We start from the raw sequence: 23,410 nt of genomic DNA, 5'->3' as shown, positions 1-23,410 counted from the left end.
CCCACATCAGAAAGGTTTCTATTGATGACCGAAGAATTTACATATACTTACAAATGATTTCAGTTGCTTTTCCTGCAAGTTGCTTGACAAAGATACTGTAATTTTCATTGCAACTTGTATTGAATACCGAATCTAAGATCCTGTAATAGTCCATTTTATATTTGTATAAGTCAACTAGATAGACTCTGTCGGATACTTTTACGTGAAGCTACAGAACGTGGTTAATGATTTTGGTGTATCTGATAGAGCTAGGATTTCGGGGAATTGAATGATGAGTGAATGGAAGCGTGGTCTAATGGATTGGGCAAATTTGGGCTGTCTGGACATTGCTACTCCTCACCCTGCCCTAGGGTGGGAAAGGAGGTCCGGATGATGATGATGATAAGTCAGTTACTGTTAACTTAAGACCGAATGCTGGCAGAATAAGGAAAATACATCCTTTAGACTGACAGCGTAATTTATTATCCTTAACCCGTGGCATCCTGTCGACGTTCTTTAACGTCCACACGTTTTGTCACTGCCAATCCCGTGACGTACATAAATGCAAAAAAATTGCAAGGTCCCTAATATGCACAATTTTCAATTTTCGTGAGTGATTTTTGGTACGTATACACGTGACACCTTCCTCTACAAGATGCCAGGCATGGATAATGCCTTACCCAGCATGACCTCCTCCCCCCCCTGCATGCCATTGTCTCAACAATTCACCTGTTATCAGTGACCTGGCCAGTATAGCCATGTCATGCCACGGTACGAAATTCAGGACCAGAGTGATTGCCCAATCAATGACAATGTGGAGGACAAACTTTACATAGCATTAGAGGAAGAAACAGTTAGAAATGATGATCAGGTAATGTGGCAAAAAAAGGTCAGATATTAGTGAGTGAAACAATGCTTATAATGCCTATATTACTGCTTGAAAACTAATATACTCTCGTACTACATATAAATTCGTACCAAGTAAATAAGTAAATACCGTTTATGATTGGTGTGAAATAGTTATCCTCCCATAGAACTCGTTTTCTTTGGTGCCAGCCTGATAGAAAACCCAGAAAGGTAAAGAGGTACTCCTACCTGTATCGAGTACTTTAAACCTCAGGTGAGTGATTTCTCTATGAATTTTCGATGTTTCTCACCAAAAGCGAAGGTCTGAGCCAAAAAAATTTTTTTCCTAAAATGGTCGGGATTGGGGGGAGTCAGTGGTGGAAAAGTGGTCGGGATGGGGTGGGTTAAGGCACTTACCCTGCTTACGGATGTATGAGCTGTGGCCTTCATACCAGACTATATATTTAAGCATACTCCAATCAACACTTTCTTAGGGCTAATCCCTCATATCGTAATAGGCTTAGTAACGTTATGCGTATGTGCATACGTGCGTGATTATACGAGCATTAAACGTGCTCTCTCTCTCTCTCTCTCTGACACACGCAGTGGATTACCTACATACAGTCACACTGGTAACCTTTTGGTTGACAGGAATAAGATGCAATCAGTCTATTTTTCAGTTGTCATCTAAATTGAATACTGACATAATGTCGCAATTAAAGATGGTGATATATTTGACAAGATACACATGACACTCACACAAAATTACCAGCACTATGTAAGACTTGCATTGCTACAAATTGTGCATGCACCAAATGTTTTACGAAATTTTCGTTATGTAATATCTACAGATTTGCTAGCAGTAGCAGTCGCCCCGTCCACATAATTGTTCTAACCAGCCTCCACACACACACACACACACACACACACACACACACACACACTTGGCGCAGTGGTATTGCTTTCGCCTGCCATGTAGTATGACGGGGGTTCGCGCTGGATAGTGTGCGAAAAGTTTCACGAACAGAGTGGGAGGTTACTGTTCCTCTTGAGAGAGGGAGTGGTTGTGTGCGTGTGTGAAGGTCACAGCCTTGCCCTAGATCGGAGTATATAAGCTCTCAGCTCTTCCTGGAGGGTAATGAGCTGATGATCATGCCAATCACGTTATCCTGAGCGACCTGGTGAATTACACTCACCCAAATGCATTAAATTTTGGCAGGCAGTTCTCCTCTCTGCCCACTCCTTCCACACACACTAAGAGATAATATCAAATACTTATTGTGTCATACAACTCACAGATTATAGCTGAATAATAATTTTTTCTGAGAATCAGGTCGACGGAAGGACTTATCTGTCCCATTAAATTTAAACAAGGAGTTTCTCTCAACCCAATTGTTCTATTCTACCGAGTTTCTGATAAACTTCATGCATCAATCTAGTATTACGCGTTCTAACATTTGCCTGGAAAAACAGATATTATTAACTGAACCCAAGAGCAAAAAACGTCACCAATAGAATGAGTCAACACCAGTGACTATCTTGGGTTAGCCCTCGGTTGGCAATCCTGTAAACCAGTGCTTCCCAAACTGGGGAACGCGCCCCCCTTTGGGAGGTGTGAGGTAGATGGAGGAATGACCTGAAGCCATCTTCTGAAAGTTACTATTTATATTGCTATATGGCGTAGAAGCCTAGGCGTTGAGGAAGAATGAAGAGAAACAGCTGAAGAGAACAGAGATGAGAATGCTGCGATGACTGATGGGAGAGTCACAGAGACAGGAGGAGGAATGATGCCATCAGAGCAGAGGCAGGAGTTGTGTCAGTTGTGGAGAAGGCAAGAGAGGCACGTTTGAGGTGGTATGGGCATGTGACCAGGATGGAGGAAGTTGATCCTGTGACGGTGGCATAGGGGAGTCAGGTGGAAGGGAGAAGTACGAGGGGAAGACAAAGGTTTTCTGTAGGTAGAGAGATGGAACTCAGAAAGAAATGAGGCAGTTAGGCCTGGAGGAAGAAGACGCAGCGGACAGAAGTTACTGACGACAACATTTAAGAGCGGCCGATCCCACCAGGGACTAAAACAACGAATATATATATATCTATATATATATGTATCTCTCTCGCCCTCTCTCTCTCTCTCTCTCTCTCTCTCTCTCTGTATTAGTCACAGGCCATTCATGCGTTTCAGACACTGGTGAGTCAAGTGGTGATACATGAATCCATCTCATTCAGCTGCTGTCTACTGTCATTAAGTCACGGCCTTACCGACCACAGCCAATTAAGCAGATATAATTCACTATGATCTGATGGATATTATGACTTGAAATATTATTACAGATTGAAGACGTCATAATACGTGTAAATTTCAAAGAATATACCGTATAAATTAAAAAAAAAAAAGTAGGTATATGCACTTACGCTCATAAATGGCTAGAACATGCATTTGCATATGCACATATGCAAATGCGTGATTATCCTAAGCTGATGTATGAGTCTTTGTGAGATAAACTGAGAGAGTTAGACAGCGAGAGACCCAGTATTGTACAGTGAACAACACTCACACACACAGACGCTATTGATTGACCTGGAAAGGTCTAGGTCTGGTTTATGCTTAAATTAGTTTGTGACAAGCAGCTGGCATGTGCTTACGAATTAAGAAATATATCAAATTCACAATGACAGCTAACAAGATGCATCGGTCTTAATATCTGAAATACTTTAATGCCTTTTGGGTAAAAAATACTAATGATTGACGGAAATAACGATGAAATGGAATATTACATATACTTTATTTTCCATTCACTACATATTTGCGTTACAATTAAGAATGTATGAGCAACTTTTCTGAGACGTATCTGAGGTAAACGTCTGATATTAGTCTGTGTTACAATAGGGATGTTATAGATACCGAAAGGGGGCGAGTCATTATATAAGGTTACGTGTTGGTGATGTCTGTGTGTTTATATCAGCCTTGCATGATCACTGAACTGATCATTTTTCTTTGTGTCATGAACCATCACTTTACAGCTTGTTGCTACTTAGTGTGTTCCCCTATCATAAAAACACATTCATTTAAAATCAAAGGAAATTATGTTACAACATTAAATGGCTACTATGCCTCTCCCCAACATTCCGCTACCCCCACTCCCATCCCTCCCAACACGCAGCTACTCCCACTACCCCCCCATCCCTCACATCCCACCCCTCCCACCACATAGTTACCCCCCACTACCCCGTAAACCCTCACCTACCCCGTACGTCCCACCCTTCCTTTACCCCAACACTTTTACCAGATCAAATTATTTGCCGCTCCTGATGCCTTCTACGTGGTGTCCCGAGCGGAAATTTCTCCAACTGTATGTACGTAGAATTCACGGATCTTTATCATGGCTCTTACAGGAAACCGATACGTCCAATGCTTTTCGAGTAAATGGACGACAAACGTAGAATACTCCTCCAAGCATTGCATAGTTCTACCGCAAAAGAGAAAAAAATACTCTCTTCCCCTGCTTTTACCTAAAAAATATGCTCCCAAAGGCTTATTTTTGGTTATGTTCATGCGTAGAACTCACTGATCTTTATCATGGTTCTTACAGGAAATCGATACATCCAATACTTTTCGAGTAAGTGGATGAGAAACGTAGAAAACTCCTCCTCACCCGCAAGCGAGATAAAAACACTCTCTTTCCCTGCCTCACCCACACCTACATATTTTTGCTCGTTAGGTTTTATTTTTTGTTTTTACTCAGAGTATACACGTAAAATATAAGCTTTTTGATAGTGCTCACAGAAACTCGACATGACCACTAGTTTTTTTGCTAGGTACTGATACTGAAGCAGAACTTTCTTCCATCTAATATGTGTATCTGTAAAAACAAAACTTATTTGTGTACAAAATATAGAAATAGGTCAATACACAAATCAACAAAATATGGATAAGTCACTTCCTCCAGAGATGCTGAGATGCTGGCAGGACCTTGAAGGGTTTGAAGATGGGTTATGTTATGTGTGTGTGTGTGTGTGTGTGTGTGTGGTGTATTTGTTCTGTCCTCCTTGCATTACGTTTGCTTAACACATGCGATGCACACAATGGATTTCTCCATGAGCATTTGCTGCACGACATGCATATACATATATGTGCCTGTGTGGCGTATTTCTTGTCTCTGATCCTTACACTAGGTTTGCGCTAAGTCAGTCAATGCATGCAATATTTCTTGGTGAACATTCGCTGCACTAATTTATACGTATATTTCACATTAAACCATATGCAATATAGCACTTTCTGAGATTGGTACAATACCATTTCACTGAAGTCTGTGATTGCGTGTTATATTTGTTGTCTCTGATCCTTTGCACTAGGTTTGCGCTAAGTCCGTCAATGCATACAATATTTCTCGATGAACACTTGCTGCACTCTTTCATACATATATTTCACACTGAACCATATGCAGTAGAAAACACTATCACATGATTCCATCCCAAGCTCCTCTATTGTTCCCTTCCCGACTCTATGGCGTATGTGACCGCCTGTTCCCTTAGCAACTATGGCATATCTCTATGGCGTACATAACGCCTGCTATGGTAGGTCAGTTATTTCACTAATCCAGGCACTATATGTTTCAGAACTATAAGTTTGCCTTCACTATAAAGATGAAATACTCACATCATTTATGGGCAGGGTGAAACAGAGTGGAAACCCTGCTATAAATAACCAGACTCCTCCCTCTGGGCCTAACGGCTGATAATGGGCCCCAATGCTTTACAAACAATTTATCTGTGTTCCATAGACACAATCACTTCACAGTATAGTCAAAAACACTGTACAAGCACAATATTTCAATAATGGCCTCCGCCTCTTGTGGGAGGTGGGAAAATGGCGAATTTAAAGGGACGACTGATGCAGCGCTACCCACAAGCCCGGCTGGTCATGAGGTACTGAGGTTTTTCTTCTGTGCATTGTCTCATCAGAGCAGTCACAGTGTTGTCAAGTATTTACTTTGGATGTGAGATTGGCATGCTAGAATGCACCAAATTTGATGCAAATTGGCCAAAAACCTAATTTTGGGCATTTTTTCTGCTTTTTCACGTAATTCACATCAATATGCGTTTATCAGGGGAAAAAAAAAAAACATGGAATGCCAATTCGCTTCAATGTGCCCGGGAGGGTTAAGTCGGACTAATAATTGATGCAACTTGTTCATACCTGATTATAAGTGTCTCTGTCAGTTGTTTTGATGGCAAACTAAAACGATGGTGTACAATACTTCCTTGTGACACCAACCGAAAGTGTTGGTGTCAAGCAGCGTCATATGATATATACTTTTAATTAACACTAGCAAACACTAGTGTTTCTGGCGATAAAGACAACAGTCATGGTACTAGTCATCTCAGAACACTGTTTCATTTAACTTTTTCTTTTTGTTAAACAAGAATTTTCCAGGTTCATTGGGGTTCATCTAAAGAGGAGGGACTGCCAAAGCAAGTCTTGATACACCTTGAGAGTACAGGGCAAACACAGAAACTTCAGATGGCAAGGCCAAAGATTTATTGTTTCATTTGCTTTTATACATTGTTTTACATCCCAGATCATGAGACTGATCTGTAAGGAAATGGTCAGTTGGGGCGAAGGGGAATTGGGAAGGGGAAATCTGGAGGGAGATGTCCCAGATATGACACTTACACTCGCCATCGGGGTATTTTCTGGAAAAAGGAGAGGGATGGGGTTTAACTCTACTTCTGTATGGGTGTTGTAGTGTGGTAAATTAGTGTCAATAAAGCTAAGAACTAGATAGGCTACAATCCTGGCTCAGGAAAGATGGAGGACCTACGTCCAGCTCTTTCTCCCTCTTAGTCTGGCGATAGGGTTGTGTGGTTTGTGCCGGGAGTGGGTCAAGCAGTGAAGTTAGAAGGGACCTGAGACAGTCGGGAGAAGAAGTTAATGTTACCAAGCCCGGGATTAATTTTCCAAGGGTAGAAGGGCACTCTCTACCTGTGGGAGGGGATGTGTGTATGTGTGGGGGGCTTCCTCCAGCTTCAGCATCACGATGGGGAAGCCTGCCGGGCTCCGGGGAATGTGTGGTCTGGAACTCTTGCATTTCCAAGCTGCCTCTCCCAAGCTCAAGGGTGGCTCACTGGAACACTGGAACTCCTTCTGCATTGTGAAACCACCTCTAGCAAGCTTGGTGGTGCCATATCTAGCAACACAATAGAACACTGGAACTCCTTCTGTGTTGGCAACAAGCTCAGGGGTGCCACATCTAGCAATTTTGGGGGTGTTGCATCTAGCTAGCACACTGGAACACTGGAACTCCTTCTGCATTGCCAAGCCGCATCTAGCAAACCCAGTTGTGCTGCCTCTAGCAAGCACTAGGTTGATGAGCCCTTGTCGCTGCTGGTACTGGTGGCTTGATTGGCGATATGGATGGTGTGGAAGTTTCGGGCTAGAGGAACCTCTAGCCGTGGGGCACACCTCCTCCCTGTGTCCTTTTTGGGCGGACATTCGTATCCCCTGCGATTCGGGGGTGGCTTCTTGGAGTGCATGCATTTTCCTCTGCCCTGTTTTGAGCCAGAACTGCGGTAGATCATTCATCCTGTCATGTTGGGGCCCCAATTATTTTACCACCCCAGTTGTCTTGTAAGTCATGCCCACATGGCAGGAGGTTGAATATTTGTTCTTAGCTGGTGATTACGGTGGTTAGTTTGAGCTTGTGGAGGAGGCAGTACCATGAGCAGGATTGCTCATCGGGTTCTCTGGTGAGGTCTTCAGTGAGGATCAGGGAGCTGGGGCGGGAATAGCTGGCTAACATCCAGGGCAAGCATTGGGACTTCTCAATTCTTCTTTGTTGCCTGTCCAGTGAGACTCAGAAGGCATATCGGACGAACATGCTGACTTGGTTCGGTTGTGGTTGGAGCAAGGAGATAATGGCGATGGTAGAGGCTGTAGTCATGGCAGGGAGTAGAATGGTGACCTTTGACCAGGTATTGACTTGTCATCCGTGGAAGTGGATGCAAAGGTAATGCTGCGAGGGGGGGAAGGTATTGGTGTAGTAAGGTGGGTGTGAATGGGCTTGTGAGGGAGAGGATTTTGGGGATTGTGACGTTGTGCAGGGTGGGGGAATGGTGGTCGGGGTTGGTGGGGATGCCGTTGGTGGGTTGTGGGGCATGGTGGTGTAGTGGGGTTGTATCTCTCTGGAGGTCGCAATTGGTGGCTCGATGTGAAGAAGATGGGAATGCGACTCGGCTAGATGATCAAGCAGGAGAAGGAGAATGTGGAGTTGGAGTTTGAGCTGGGACTATGAAGGGGGGGGGGAGATGGGATTGAGGAAGGCTGTGGGAGCCGTGAGGAGGCAGGTGAGGTGGGATTTATGGTGAGGGAGGGGGAGAATCCCTGGATGGAAGCACAGAGTGGGGTGGAATGGTGGTGAGTTGAGACAGGGATGAGGTGATGTTGGGCAGGGCAAGGGGAGGAGTGGGGTGAGAGGGTGGTTTTGGGGGAGGGATGGGGTGGAAGGTGGTTGGCGGGGTGTGTGGGATTGGGGATCTGGTGCTGGTTGGTGTGGGTGGGTGATTGAGGTTTTGTGGAATAAAAGAGCTGGTTGGGGGTGAGGTGGAGGAGGGTGGAGACGCTAGTTTCAAGAGGGTCATAGGACTAGATGTCAGCGGTGCGGATGGGCTGGGCGGGGAGGCAGGGAGCGAGGTGGTGGTGGTTCCAGGTGGCTGTGATGGCGTGAAAAGTTGAAGGGAGGTTATAGGGATAAGGGTCGGTTGGTGACGGTGTTGGATGACATAGGGGTTTGTCATTTTGCTAGGGTTGGTATTGGTCTGAGTGATTGGCATGCCGGTTGCAGTGGATCCTTGCTTCGCCATGAAAATCAATGATGACCTTGTAACAATTCGGCACATGTGTAGTTTCAAAAAGGTCCAAGAATTTGGTTTGCAACTTGTGGTCGAGGGGCAACCTAGTAACCATGACTCTCTGGCCTACTTGATAGAAGTTGTCTGGTGATGTCCTTCAATGGCTCCTGGCAGGGTTGGATGTGGCAGAGTCAGTTCTTGAGGTGCGAGGGTGGATCTCGGGTGGTAAAGCTGGCAAGCAGCAGGGTTGAGAGATGAAATGGGAGTAATAACGGGGGCTGTCCAAGATGTGCTCGTGGGGCATGATTCCTTCCGCTCAGACAGGTGTTCATCCCCCATTGTATGATTTTCACTTGGGATGGGCAGTCCTTGGTATCCAGGGTTACTAGCCGGGTCCGGAGTTGGTTAGTGAGGCTATGGTGGCTTCTCTCGCAGGTGGAGACTAGCTCTTTGGGAAGAGTGAAGGGTTCATCGGAGACACTCATAACTCTGACAGCATTGAGGTGAGGGGGAACAATGGCTGGGGAAATCAAATAGTTAGCTGCAAAAAGTTGGTCCATCTGCGGGGAGAAAAGCAGTGGTTGCTGGGCCGAAGTATTCAGTTGTACCAAGGCCTGGTATTAAGGGGGCATGGTGTTTTTTTTTTCTTTTTTATGACTGCCTATACCACTGTGTGAAGGCTGGCTGCATGTGGAAAGCCACTGAATTGGAGCCTCCTGTGCTGGCAGTCAATGGTGGCTCCCAGTTTTAGTAGTAGGTCCAGTCGCAGATAGCCGTCATGCGCTGTACACTTGGAGTAAAAAACTATGAAGGGTGGTCAGCATTGGTGTATGATTCCAGGGTAGTTACCACAAGATGGCTAGTTTCACCCCTCAGAGCCAATGATTTTTCCCCCACCATGATGAGGTCAGTGGACGAGGGTTGGAGGGGCTCGAAGGCTGCCTGATTTTTATGGTACTACCGCTTGTACAGGCACGAATGCGAGCCTCCTGTATTCTCCAGGAGCGGGACAGGGACTCCTTGGAGCTTGATCTTTGTGCTGACTGGCATTTTGAACTGTTTGCTGGTTGCCCCTGCCAGGGCTAGAACTGATGGGGGAGGGTTTAAAAACCCAACCCAGCTTCGAAGGTGTTCAGTTCTTCCAGGGGTGCCTCCTCCTCGTCGAGGAGAGCAGTTGGGTCTGCTTCACCCTCGAGTTCTACCTGTGTGTTTTCTGTATGGGTGCCATTGTTGGCAACACGATGTGGGATGGCGTGGGGTATTGGGGGTGGGCCCCATCTATTCGGCCAGTTCCATCAGGCCTTAATTCGTTCCTGGATGTTGTGTAGGGCACAAGATGCATTGCCCACCCTGAACTCCCAAGGGTTGATCAAGATTAAGTTGCCTTGTGGAGGTGGTTTGTCCTGTGGAGATGGTGAGATACGAGGATAGAACGGGCACTTTGTGCCTCGCCATTCTCCAGTCCTATGATCTGGCTGGGTCGGGATGCGGTGCATAGCCCTGATTGGCTTCTGCCTCCCCATGTGTGCTGCTAACGGCCATCGAATTGTTACTATGTCTCTATTGAACCCTTGGGTGTCGTGGATGGTGAAATGTTCCCGGAGAGCAGTGAGTAGGACACACATCAGTCGGACAAAAATGCGCTGGTTATGCTGTTCCTCCATAAGTTGGGCATACACAGACATTATGAGTTTCCACAAATCCACTAGGGTAGTGCCCAGGTCTCCCTCAAACTTAACGTCGTTAAGTTGCGACAGTGCGACGACTGCCCAGAGGGATGGTTTGATAGCATCAATAATTATTTGTCTGAATTCTGTCCATGTTAATACGGGGTTAACTTTCTCGGCTGCCAGGGTAACCAGTTTCCCTGAGTGGGGTAGTAATACCGTAATCTTTTGTATGTCCTCCTCATAGAGCAAGTCCAACACTGGATTCATCATTTCCATATAATTAGTGATATCGTACAGTTCGGGGTCATACTTGGCGAAAGGAATGTGGGTCCTCATAGCCGCCAAGTTGATGATTGTGTACCGTGTACCTTGGTGGCAGAAACTCTGCCTTCCCTCTGTATTTAGAACCACCAATAGCCACAGGTGTTATACTAGGATTTTCCTAGTCCATTGGGGTTCTTCTAAACAGGAACACCAAAGCAGGTCTCGATACAACATAAGAGTACAGGGTAAACACAGAAACTCCAGATGACAGAGCGAAAGGTTTATTGTTCCAGTAGCCTTTATACAGTATTTTACGTCTGAGGTCATGAGATTTACCTGTAGGAAATAGTTAACTGGGGCGAAGGAGAATTGGGGAGAGGAAATCTTGAGGGAAGTGTCCCGGATATGGCACTTACAGTACACTCACCACTAGGGTATTCTCTGGAAAAGGAAGGGTGCCAGTGTTTAACTCTTTGTCTTTACAAGTATTGTAGTGTGGTGAATTAGTTGCGATAAGGCTAAGTGATAAGACTCCAAGTGTACAGCATATGATGCTTACCTGGGGCTGGACCTACTACAAAAACTGGGATCCACCATAGACTGCCAGCATAGGTGGCTCCAATTCAGTGGCTGCCCACATGCAGCCAACCTGCGCACGGTGGTACAGGCCATCACAAAAAAAAAAAAAAAAAAAAAAAATGCCCTCTTACACCCAGGCTCCGGAAAAGTGGAGGCCCGATGTCTGACTCTTTCTCCCTCTTAGTCTGGCAATAGGGTTGTGTGGTTTGTGTCCAGAGTGGGTCTCATGGTGAAGTTCGAAGTGACCTGATACATTCGGGACAAGTTTATGTTACCAAGCCTGGGATTCCTTTTCTAGGGGTCGGAGGGCATTCTCTTCATGTAGGAGAGGATGTGTGTGTGTGTGTGTGTGTGTGTGTGTGTGTGAGGGGGGGGGTTGCTCCAGCTTCAGCATCACATTGGGGAAGCTTGCCAGGCTCCAGGGAGTGAGTGGCCTGGAACTTCTTTTGCGTTGCCAAGGCGCCTTTAGCTAGCTCGAGGGTGCCATATCTAGCAAGCACACTGGAGTGCTGGAACTCCTTCTGCATTGCCAAGCCACCTCTAGCAAGCTAGCCGATGCCACATCTAGCAAGCACTCTAGAACACTGGAACTCCTTCTGCGTGGCCAAGACGCCTCTAGCAAGCCCAGTTGTGTTGTCTTTAGCAAGCACTAAGTTAACGAGCCATCGTCACTGCTGGTACTGGAGACTTGATTGGCGATAGGGATGGTGTGGCAGTTTTGGGCCAGAGTGACTTCTGGCTGCGGAGTGCATTGGCTCCCTGTGTCCTTCTTGGGTGGACACTTATATCCCCATGATTAAGGGGTGGCTTCTTTGAGCGCACATATTTTCTCCCGCCCCATTTTGAGCAGGAACTGCAGTAGGTCTTTCGACCTGTAGTGTTGGGGCCATGGTAATTTTAATTTTATTACTTTACAAAAGAATAACTGACATTCATTGAATAACAGCACGTTACCGTTATGTTTGCATAGCTAGCAATAAGGTGTTCAGTATATTTCATACGTTGGTGTAACCGGAAGCACGGTCACTTTATAAGCAAGAGGTGCAGTATTCAACTCCCGAGCCCACCACTGGACCTCTGGATAGGGTCTCCTTTGCCCCAGTCTGTTCATATACCTAAAAGTGAAAACAGAGACCTGGAAATAAGTCAGCTGTTGCCTGTTGTGTTTCGAGAGAATGTTTAAGTGCTTTCTCTCTCAGTCACACGATCATGTTATTTTTCAGAGTCATCTAGAGGGATAACAGTAAAGATAACCACGATAAGTCGATATCTGTGTCCACAACATGACGTAAATAGCTGTATTTTTTATTGCCACACAATGGAGATACAACCCAAGTTTTGCAGTTTCTCAGCTTTTGGCAAAAGTAAACCGGTAAGGAAGAGTACTTAGTATACAGTAGGTCCTCATACCCTGCAAGCTGACGAAAATACGATCCTTATGTTATTGATCTTTGGTTATATCCTCATCTCTTTAGAATTTTGTTTTAAAGCAAGGAACAAGGAAGCAAATGCTGCAAGTCTACAATGTTCCCTTCACACAATAACGAATAAAACCCCTGCAGAAAGTCAGCAGCTGTGCACGAAGCTGGCCTAGCACACCTAATCTCTTGTAAGCAGATTCTGCACCTGAGGCAATATGCCCCTCATTTTTTCATGTCATATTTTTTTTTAATAATAGCCATAAACTGCATTGTCATACAACAGTGGTTTACTAACTAACAGTCATAAAACCCCACCAACTTACTAATACTCTATATCCCCCTCCCCCCACGACACTTTGCTTGATCGCGATGATTAAGAGGGGAGAAATGAACTGTATAGTCTTGACCATACAGTACTTTATCACTTGTTAAATAATGATACAGGGATTCATTATATATATTGTCACATAGCCTATGATTTCATCATCCTTTGTGTAATTCTAACGCACACTATGCTGCATGTTTGATCACGAGCGTGTTCTGCCTCAGTCCCCCCCTTCTACCGTTATAGTAGAGTAAGTCGTTCTTTCTGTTGTTCAGAGCGGGATTGTCAACTCTTTGTCCCCATGGCTTCATTTGCACGTCCTTCTTACAAGTTGTATCAAGCTATGCTGGCCCCTATATAATGAGCTCAGTCTCTGCATCATTGCCACTTAGATCTACTCCTCATTTTGTTCACATCTCTGTCCTCCCCTGTACAGTTATTGTTGTGAGTGCTCAGGAAGTCTCCAACCATCTAGCAGCTGTGTGTAATTTGAGTATAACTGTTGTTGCATTTTTTCATGTACTGTGTAGCATAAGTTTAATTCTTAGGCCTAGTAAGGTTTTTGTAATTTATGTAGGGTTCTTGTTGTCAGCCATCATTTTTAATAGTATTTTGTATCTGTAATAATTTATCTTGCATTAACTGAGCATTACCCAGTGTATTTTCATTTTATCAGGGCTGACTTAGGTAAATTTACTCTTGCTAATTTCGTGTTAATAGAGGCTATTGCAGTTAACCATATATTTAACCTGTTTTTGCCATTACATTATCCTTATGAGTCATGAATGTTTTGTTGTTAGTTTGAGCATTAAACTTTAACTTGTAATTTTACCTAACTCTTTGTTTTGAACCTGGAACTTTACGGGACAGTAGTGATTTTTAGTATTCTCACTTACAGTGTACATTATCTTTCTCTGTTCCGTAACAATATATATATATATATATATATATATATATATATATATATATATATATATATATATATATATATATATATATATATATATATATATATTGTTTTTGCTTTCTGACTGGCTTTTACGATTAAATTTGTTTTTCTCCATTCCCCTTGTTAGCATTTAAGTAAAAAAAAAAAAAATCTAGGAAAAAAATTGAAAACACCTAAATATTTCTGTATCAGAAAAAGAAAAGAAAATCGGTCGTGGCAAATTATGTTCAGTCGTCAGCACAATTCTGCTTCACGCCTACTCGTGTGATGAGTCACTTTCTCTGGCAACAGTGTATGGGGAGTGATTGCCACATAGACTTTTATACGCTTTAAAAACGTGTTTGTAAGTATATCAGACTTGTAGTTAAATATATCATAGTCGTAGCCGAGCTGTAGTATACAGTGAGTTGATTTGCAGGAGATAAGATTAGTTGTACACCTACGAGCAAAAGTTCGGCGACAGTCCCTGCCAGGCATATATTTCCAAACATAGCCCATAGAGGGAGCAACGCTCGTCCACCAGAGTAAGGAAGAAGGGAGGAGACGGAAAGGGGGAGGGGAAGGAGGACGGAGGCAACGAGACGGGAGGGAGAGGGAGGCAACAAGACAGTGGAGGGAGAGAGCCTGTGGCAATGGTAGATGACACATATCGGTTCTTTTATTATTATTATCATTATTATTATTATTATTATTATGTGCGAGATAAGTATAAGAAAGAAGGACGTAATCCAGCGTTAGTCCTTAGAAAACGACTGACATCTTTTGTATTTTTTCTGAATAACTGTAGAGGATTTTTCTTGTGTGACGGAATCACTAGTGATGTCCAAAGGCTAAAGGTTTGATAAAGTCCAGCAACCCATAAACAAGGCCTTGAATTTGATCCACACATTCAAAAAGGCCACAAGAAAATTCCCATCGTTTGAGGGTTAAGGATGTAAGAAATTAATGTAATCGTGTTAGGTAATGTGAAAGTAGATTGGGAGGTAGAAGGACCTAAACTGAGAGAGAGAGAGAGAGAGAGAGAGAGAGAGAGAGAGAGAGACCAAGAATTAGCAAGTGAAACACGTCAAGGGCAATGCCTAGTTTGGTGGTAAGTATTTGGTAAATACTATAATTACATTCATCAGAAATGGCAGGGTGAAATGTAGTAGAATAATATTGTTCTTCATGGACTTTATGTATTATTGCCACTCCCCCTGAAGGAGACTGGTTGATCACTTGGCAGCATGGCAACGCCTTTGGTCTAATAGAGATGGTATAACATGTAACATCAGTAATGTAAAAATGCAGCACTGACCCTGCCCTTTCGTCATTAGAAAAAGGATTATTACATTTAATACCTTGTAAAGTTAATATCATAACTGTCTTCATCAGTTTCCTTCGTTTTTGGAGTATGTAATTATATGATTCCCAAATACCTCCAAACTAGGCATTTCCCTATACGTGTTTCACTTGCAAACTCATTGTTCCTTCTCTCTCTCTCTCTCTGTTTTGTTCTGTCTGTCTGTCTGTCTGTCTGTCTGTCTGTCTCTGTCTCTGTCTGTCTCTCTCTCTCTCTCTCTCTCTCTCTCTCTCTCTCAGTTTAGGTCCTTCTACCTCCCAGTCTACTTTCACATTACCTAACACGATTACATTAATTTCTTACATCCTTAACCCTCAAACGATGGGACTTTTCTTGTGGTCTTTTTAAATGTGTGGATCAAATTCAAGGCCTTGTTTATGGGTTGCTGGACTTTATCAAACCTTTAGCCTTTGGACATCACTAGTGATTCCGTCACACAAGAAAAATCGTCTACAATTATTCAGAAAAAATACAAAAGATGTCAGTCGTTTTCTAAGGACTAACGCTGGATTACGTCCTTCTTTCTTATACTTATCTCACACATAATAATATTAATAATAATAATAATAATAATAATAATAAAATAACCGATGTGTCACCTACCATCGCCACAGGCTCTCACCCTCCCGTCTCGTCGTCTCCGTCCCTCTCCCCCTCTCCCTTTCCGTCTCCTCCTTTCTGCCTTACTCTGGTGGACGAGCGTTGCTCCCTCTATGGGCTATGCTTGGAAATATATGCCTGGCAGGGACTGTCGGTAAACTTTTGCTCGTGGAAGTACTTGTCGTCGATGACAGGATAAAGATAAAGATTAATACTGGGGTATGAGTGTAGTTTATTTCTTCATATGGGATATCTCAAGAGTAATATAGTCTTGCAGAGCGTAATGGGATAAGAGTGTTTTATGCTTGCTAACTTCGGAAGCCTACCCTTTTCCCCACCGTGCTTCTCTCTAGACCCCCTTCTTGCTCTCTCTCCTGGCTTCTTCTGCCTCAAACTCCTCTCTCGTATAGGAGAGATTGTGTCGCATGTAATGCACGGTTGAGTAGAACATTCTCGATTCTGGGGACTTTCCTATCAGGCGTCAGGAGGTGCTGTCTGTGGCATTCCTGCTGAGAGAATGTGCGAACATCACTTCCTCGAGCCCTAGCCATGACTTTCTGCTAATCTCTAGATTACATATGTACGTTACTAGCTGCTATGTATTTTATTATGATATTTTAGAGTCCTCACATCACTCGGTCATGCCCTGCTGGCGAACGTACGACAGCATGTAACAAGTAATTACATTCAAATCTATTAATGCATAGTACTGATTATAATACTCTAAAGACAGTATTCGTAACAATACTATAGAGACACAATGAAATAGCAGACATAAAACACTGCAGCAATACATTGTATGTATAATGGAGTAAATACATTGTAGTAAAATTTAATACAGAATATTTTATAACATTTTGTAGTAATGTATTGGCACAAATGTGTAAGTACAACAGACATACGCTTTTATTTATGTAATGGCAGTAGTGCTAGGTAATACACCGTATGAACATATGTACGTTGCTAGCTGTTATGCAGTAAAATTGTACATAGATTATTGTATAACATATTATAGTGATATAGTAGCACATGTGTATGTATAACAGCCATACGCATATACTTATGCAGTGGTAAAATTGCTAGGTCAATTCATTACATATTGTGTTATGCCTATAGTAACGCCTAATATTATACTCAACTTGTATGATGATTAAGTGAAGCACATAATTCTGGTAACACAGAATTGTAGGAATATTGTAGTTACATTGTATGAATGTATTGTTACATAATTGTATTATTTAATTGAATTAATATTGTAACTGTTACAAATTGTATTTTATATTGGAGAAATATTGTAATTGTCACCTAATTGCAGTAATATTAGTGTTTGTAGTTACATAAGTGAAACAACATAATTGCAGTAATATTGTAGTTAATTGTAGTAGCTGCAATAATATCGTAGGTATTGTAGCAATTGCAGTAATATCGTAGGTATTGTAGTAACTGTAGTAATATTGTACAATTACACTGTATGTTACATTGTAAGTTGCGACAATTACACAATACTAAAACAATAGCAGCAATGAGTTATATTATGAATCAGTCATCTTTAACACTTGCTGTAGTAATATTACACAATATGTATTATAAGTCCCCTCATCGTTTCCTACCGAAAAAAAAAAAAATAATAATTAGCTAATCCAGTCATGCTGCGGTCGATGATAGTGATGATGCGCATTACAACTGGCTCTTGGAGAACAATAACTTTCCTCGTTGTTTCACTTATAGAAGGAGTTTATGCTGTATTGTGGCATTTGTAGAAACAGTTGCCCTTATTTTTGTTTATTTGTTTGTTATCCATCTATCTATCTATAGCCCGACGCCCTAATCCCGCAAAGGGTGGCCGTAGACAAAACGCCTCCAAGTCGCTCTGTTACACACCATTTGACTACCCTCCCCCAGCTCACCCCCCCCTCCCTTATATACCTCTCAAATCAATCGCTGCACCTCATCCTCGGTCTACCCCTCCCTCTCACTCCCTCCACCTCACCTACATACACCCTCTTAGTCAGTCTTTCATTCTCCATTCTGTCCACATGTCCAAATCACCTCAGTGTATTTCTCCTAATCTTCTCAACCACATCCACATCCACCTCACAACGTTCCTCCATTTCTTCATTCGTCAACCTGTCCCTCCATGTCACACCACATGCTCCTCTCAAGTAACTCATTTCCAATGCTCTCACTCTTGACTTGTTCCCCTCTTGCAAGATCCATGTCTCGCTTCCATACATCAGGGTAGGGATCACAATAATATCATGCAGTGACTTCTTAACTTCCATACTCACCTCCCTATTTCTCATCACTGCTTTCAGTGAGCCATCAACCTTCCTTCCCTGCTGTACCTTTTCACGTACTTCATCCCCCAAAGTTCCATCCTTACTCATCACACTACCCAAGTACTTGAATGCACAAACATTCTCCATATCCTCACCATCCAGCCTCACTGTACAGTCTGTGACTTCATTCCTCTCAAACATCATAACTTTACTTTTGTTTACATTAACTTTCAGCTTCCTCCTCCTACACACTGTCCCAGATTCATTCACCAAACCTTGCAACTCCCACTTATCTTCACGCAACAATACTGTATCATCAGCAAACAGCAACACCGGAATCTTCTAAATTTCACCCTCATTCATTAGAGCCACCCCTACATCCACAGCCCTACCTTGCACCTCCTTCACAACCCCATCCATGTATATATTAAACAGCCATGGAGACATCACACAACCCTATTTCAGTCCTACATTGAGATCAAAGAACTCACTCAGGTCACCATCCACTCGCACCATAGCCCTAGCTCCTTCGTACATACTCTTCAAAGCACTCAACAATTTCCCCTCCACTCCATATATTCTTAATACCTTCCACATACCTTGCCTATCTATTCTGTCATAGGCTTTCTCCAAGGCCATGACGGCAGCATGCACTTTCTTTCCCTTCTCTAGATACTTCTCCACTACACATTGTAGAACAAATATCTGATCTACACACCCTTTTCCCTTCCTAAATCCCCCTTGTTCTTCTCCTGTCACATGCCTAACCCTTTCAATGAGTATTCTACCATATATTTTACCAGTCAAACTAAGAAGGCAAATACCCCTGTGGTTACCACATACTTCTCTCTCTCTCCATTTCCTTTGTATAAAGGAACAATTATACCTGATTTCCAGTCCTCTGGAACTCTTCCATCTTCCCAAGTCAATCTACACAACTTCCATATCCACTCCACAACAATCTCATCCACATACCTCAGCATTTCATCACACACTCCATCAATTCCTGGGGCCTTTCCCAGCTTGATCTTCTTCACTGCTTCCACTACATCCGCCCTACTGATCTCGTCCTCCCTCCTCTCATCTCTTCATCTCCCAGCCATTCCCCAACCACTTATACTCGCACTGCTCTCACTCTCTACATTCAACAAATCCTCAAAGTGCTCGTTCCATCTCCTCAATTTCTCTCTCTTCTCCACCAACACTCTATTATTCCTATCTTTCACTCCCCTACTAATTCCCCTTTCACACTGCCTTACTTTCTTTACCTCCTTCCAAAACAATTTCTTACTCTCCCTCCATTTCACACACAGATTTCTCCCAAACTCTTCATCCACTTTCTTCTTACTCTCCGTCACAAGTCTCTTCACCTCCCTTGTCCTGCTCACATATTCCTCTCTCTTCTCTCTCTCATCTTCTCCCCTACCTTTACTCGCTAACCATTCACTATATGCCTTCTTCTTTTGTTCTACAGCTCGTTTCACCTCATCATTCCACCATGCTGTCCCTTGCACAACTCTGCCTCTACTCCTCACTTCACAAACCACCTCACACGCTGCGCCCATCTCTTCTGTGAATATCTTACATACATCTTCCACCCCTTCCATCTGCTCTAACTCATACCTTCCCAATCTTTCTTCCTCTATGCGCTTATACTCTGCCATTTTCTCACTATCTGGCAAATTCTCCACTCTTCTCACAGGAGCTGTTTCCTCCTGTCTTCTTCTTCGTCCCTTCACCCATTTTCTTTGCAGACTTACCTTGGCCATCACTAAGTAATGGTCCGAGAATCCATTCCCCCACCCTCTCCACACTATTGCATCCAACACTTGTCTTCTCATTCGCTCATCCACACACACGTAGTCTATCATTGCCTTTCATTCAGCAAGTTCACCGTCCGTCCTCCTTATGACTCCATGTATACCAGTGGATCATCTTATGCCGAAAGTAGATGTTGGCTTTTGCCAACCCCTTACCAGCACAGATGTCCACCAAAGCACTACCATTCCCATCTACTTCAGCTGGCACACCCCACTGACCAACCATTCCATCCACTCGTACGTCCGAACTTTGCCATTCATGTCTTCAATCAAAAATGCTCTCTCGCTCCTCTCAAATTTGTCCATACATGCTTCTACTCTCTCCCAAAACTCATCTTTCACTCTTGCCACTCGGTCCTCTTCCGGCACATTCGCACATACAATCGCCCAAGCTTGTATTCCTACTTTCATCCTCACCCATACAATCCTTGCACCCACTGTTCCATACTCTCTTATATTTTCCTTCCACTTCTTGCTTATCATCAGACATACTCCCTCTCTTGCCCTCTCATTCTCATCAACTCCCGCACATATACTTAAACCATATTCCCATTCTCTCACCCTTTCACCTTTCCATTAAGTTTCAGTCAATCCACATTTCCACTTTTGCATCCTCAAGCACCGGAACAATCTCTCTCTTTCACTTCATCATTCACTCCTCTCACATTCCACGTTCCCACCCTCAGAATGTCCTTTGTCCTTTCCTTAGTCGTCAATGTATGGTCCGTCCTGGTCCGAGGCGCTTTATTCGCTTGTTTAGTAAGTTCTTTTAACGGGGTGGGGCACTAACCCACCACCAACCCTTTTAGTCGCCTCATACGACAAGCAGGGATACTGGGGGAGTATTCTTGAAACCCACCTACCCCCAGGGGGGTTATGTCATCTAAATTTATTTTTGTATGTTTTGATTTTCTCTAGTTTGTTTTCATCGTTTGTGTTCGCTTTTTCGGTGGTGTCCGAGCTTGCATAATTCCTGGCTAATCCTTGGTAGCCTACTCTTTTTAAGGCTTAGTTATGTTGCACAATTATTATTGAAAATGATATTATGTAACTGCATATTGTGTTATTTTTAATAAAAATATATATACAATATTTACAGCATTAACTATATACACTCACTTATTGTTGATTTGTACCTCTGGTGGACAATATATGTGTCAGCACTGTGTGGAAATCTTTGTCATCACGATTGTGTGAAAGAGCTTGTTCATTTTTGCTAACATCATTCAAGTTGGCCATTATTTTCCTGATTTTCCTTGTAATTTAATTTGTCTGGTCCCACTAGATAGCTTTAATTAATAACTGTTTATTACAGTACCCACTGGGGGTTGGGGATTTCAAGAATACTCCCCCAGTATCCCTGCTTGTCGTATGAGACGACTAAAAGGGTTGGTGGTGGGTTAGTATCCCACCCCGTAAAAAGAACTAACTAAACAAGTGAATAAAGGCCTCGGACCAGGACGGACCATACGTTGACATCTAAGGAATGGACAAAGGACATTCTGAGGGTGGGGGCATGGAATGTGAGAAGAGTGAATGATGAAATGAAAGAGAGAGAGATTGTTCAGGTGCTTGAGGATGCAAGAGTGAATGTATGTGGATTGATTGAAACTTAATGGAAAGGTGAAAGGGTGAGAGAATGGGAATACGGTTTAGGAATATGTGCGGGAGTTGATGAGAATGAGAGGGCAAGAGAGGGGGTATGTCTGATGATAAGCAAGAAGTGGTAGGAGAATATAAGAACGTATAGAACAGTGGGTGCAGGGATTGTATGGGTGAGGATGAAAGTAGGAATACAAGTGTGGGCGATTGTATGTGCGTATGCTCCGACAGAAGACCGAGTGGCAAGATTGAAAGATGAGTTTTGGGCGAGAGTGGAAGCATGTATGGACAAATTTGAGAGGAGCGAGAGAGCATTTTTGATTGAAGACATGAATGGCAAAGTTCGGACGTACGAGTGGATGGAGTGGTTGGTCAGTGGGGTGTGCCAGCTGAAGTAGATGGGAATGGTAGTGCTTTGGTGAACATCTGTGCTGGTAAGGGGTTGGCAATAGCCAACACCTACTATCGGCATAAGATGATCCACCGGTATACATGGAGAGTAATGAGGATGGATGGTGAACTTGTTGAACGAAAGGCAATGACAGACTACGTGTGTGTGGATGAGCGAATGAGAAAACAAGTGTTGGATGCAAGCGTGTGGACAGGGTGGGGGAATGGATTCTCGGACCATTACTTAGTGATGCCCAAGGTAAGTCTGCAAAGAAAATGGGTGAAGGGACGAACAAGAAGACAGGAGGAAACAGCTCCTGTGAGAAGAGTGGAGAATTTGCAAGATAGTGAGAAAATGGCAGAGTATAAGCGCATAGAGGAAGAAAGATTGGGAAGGTATGAGTTAGAGCAGATGGAAGGGGTGGAAGATGTATGTAAGATATTCACAGAAGAGACTGGTGCAGCGTGTGAGGTGGTTTGTGAATTGAGGAGTAGATGCAGGGTTGTGCAAGGGACAGCATGGTGGAATGATGAGGTGAAACGAGCTGTAGAACAAAAGAAGAAGGCATATAGTGAATGGTTAGCGAGTAGAGGTAGGGGAGAAGATGAGAGAGAGAAGAGAGAGGAATATGTGAGCAGGACAAGGGAGGTGAAGAGACTTGTGACGGAGAGTAAGAAGAAAGTGGATGAAGAGTTTGGGAGAAATCTGTGTGTGAAATGGAGGGAGAGTAAGAAATTGTTTAGGAAGGAGGTAAAGAAAGTAAGGCAGTGTGAAAGGGGAATTAGTAGGGGAGTGAAAGATAGGAATAATAGAGTGTTGGTGGAGAAGAGAGAGAAATTGAGGAGATGGAAGGAGCACTTTGAGGATTTGTTGAATGTAGAGAGTGAGAGCAGTGCGAGTATAAGTGGCTGGGGAAAGGGTAGGAGAAGAAGAGATGAGAGGAGGCAGGTAGAGATCAGTAGGGCGGAAGTTGTGGAAGCAATGAAGAAGATCAAGATGGGAAACGCCCCTGGAATTGATGAAATGTGTGGTGAAATGCTGATGTGTGGGGGTGAGATTGTTGTGGAGTGGATATGGAAGCTGTGTAGATTGGTTTGGGAAGAGGGAAGGGTTCCAGAGTACTGGAAATCAGGTATATTTGTTGCATAAACAAAGGAAAAGGGAAGAGAGAAGTATGTGGTAACCATAGGGGTATTTGCCTTCTTAGTGTGCCTGCAAAAATATATTGTAGAATACTCATTGATAGGATTAGGCATATAAAAGAGGAGCTAATTGGAGAAGAACAAGGGGGATTTAGGCTACTAAAAGGGTTGGCGGAGGGTTAGTGCCCCTCCCTGGAAAACAACTAACTAAAAAAACAAACAAGAAGCCTCAGACAAGGACTGACCAAATGTTGACGACCAAGGACCGGACAAAGGACATTGCAACTGGAACTTGGAATGTAAGGGGAGCAAATGATGAGGTGAAAGAGAGAGAGATTGTCCAGGTGCTTGAG

General features: G+C 43.4%; 1 protein-coding gene across 1 annotated transcript in view; it reads right to left on the bottom strand.

The window, feature by feature from the left end:
- The window catches only part of LOC145397990 (uncharacterized), a 279,327-nt gene that overhangs the window by 65,871 nt on the left and 190,046 nt on the right, over positions 1-23,410 (bottom strand). The window lies entirely within an intron of this gene.

This window comes from Coenobita brevimanus, chromosome 44 (assembly GCF_032717465.1).
Source record: "Coenobita brevimanus isolate Jiangsu-jjx chromosome 44, ASM3271746v2, whole genome shotgun sequence".
NCBI lineage: Eukaryota > Metazoa > Arthropoda > Malacostraca > Decapoda > Coenobitidae > Coenobita > Coenobita brevimanus.
Note: the sequence above shows the minus strand (reverse complement) of the source record. Positions and strands in the feature narration are given on the sequence as shown.